Consider the following 1,566-nt stretch of genomic DNA (forward strand, 5'->3'; position numbering starts at 1 on the left):
ACTCTTTACCCATTTATTCATATGATTTGCATGTTTTACATTTTTCTTCCTGATTCTGTGCTATGATTGAAAACATGCTTCTTTGGCTTTTATTTCCTTTTATTTAATCCTCTCTTATTACCATTAGATGCCTTGATATGTGTGTTAAGTGATTTCAGGAATTACAGGGCAGGAATGGCTTAGAGGATGGAAAGGAAGCATGCAAAAGTGGAAGGAATACAAGAAGTTGAAGGAACTGCAAAGCTGTCAGCCTGACCCTCTCACACTAAAATGATCATAACTTGAGCTACAGAGGTTCAAATGATGCGGTTCTACTTGCGTTGGAAAGCTAACGTCCGGGGCTTCGATTTGATATATAATTTGCCATAGTGGTCGTACAGATAGGCGACGCGAACGCATCATCCACGCGGACGTGTCACATCTACGAAAGTCAGCGTGGCAGATTTCGCAAACAGCGAATCCTGGGCTATTTCTGGCCCAGTTTCAAGCCCAGAAAACACAGATTAAAGGCTGCAAAGGAGAGGTATGAAGGACACTTCAGATCATGCTCTCATAATTCACTTTTTAGGATTTAGATGTAGTTTTTAGAGAGAGAGGTTCTCTCCTCTCTCTTAGGATTTAGGATTAGGATTTTTAGAAATTAGGAATATTTCATCTTCGTCTCAGGTTCAATGTTCTTTTTATTTTCTCTTTTATTTTTATTTACTCTGATGCTTTCATTTGTATCTGAATTGTGTTGCCCAATTGGCTTATGAACTTTTCATGTTAGGATTGATTTTCTTATTTAATATACATTACTGAGATGTTTTCAGATAAATGATTTTAATTTAGATTTTCTATCTTTTGGCTCTGGTTGATTAATTGGTAACTCTTGAGTTGTCAAACTCATTGTTGACTGAAATTTGGAATTCTTCAAGAATTAATTCGAGATCCAATAACTCTAACTTTTCCCAAGGAAAGACTGGGACTTGAGGATTCGAATTAATTCATTCACTTGACTTCCCTTCATATTTAGAGGTTAACAAAGTGGGAGAAAAATCCAATTCTCATCACAATTGATAAGGATAACTAGGATAGGACTTCCAGTTCTCATACCTTGCCAAGAGTTTATTTTACAGTCATTTATTTAGTTTACTTGTCATTTATCATATCTGCTCCTCATTCTCAAAACCCCCGATTTACAAACTCATAACCAATAATAAGAACATACCTCCCTACAATTCCTTAAGAAGACGACCCGAGGTTTAAATACTTCGGTTATCAATTTATTTAGGGGTTTGTTAATTGTGACAACAAAAACTTTTGTACGAAGGGATTTCTATTAGTTTATAAGCTATATCTACAACACAAATATTTTTATAAATTCTTTACTAGCAAAAATCCTAACGTCAGGTTGCTTCTTGGTTGAATTTCATTAATGTACTTATACTTTACCTTAAATTACTAGCACCTAATTGGATTTGCACATTTACATGTTGTTACATATTAGGTGAAAATTTTATAAGTGCATAATGAATTTAGTGAGTCGGGTTGAACTACTTATTCATCATGGTTTTTAAGTGAATA

Source organism: Arachis hypogaea, chromosome 4, assembly GCF_003086295.3.
Source record: "Arachis hypogaea cultivar Tifrunner chromosome 4, arahy.Tifrunner.gnm2.J5K5, whole genome shotgun sequence".
Classification (NCBI taxonomy): Eukaryota; Viridiplantae; Streptophyta; class Magnoliopsida; order Fabales; family Fabaceae; genus Arachis; species Arachis hypogaea.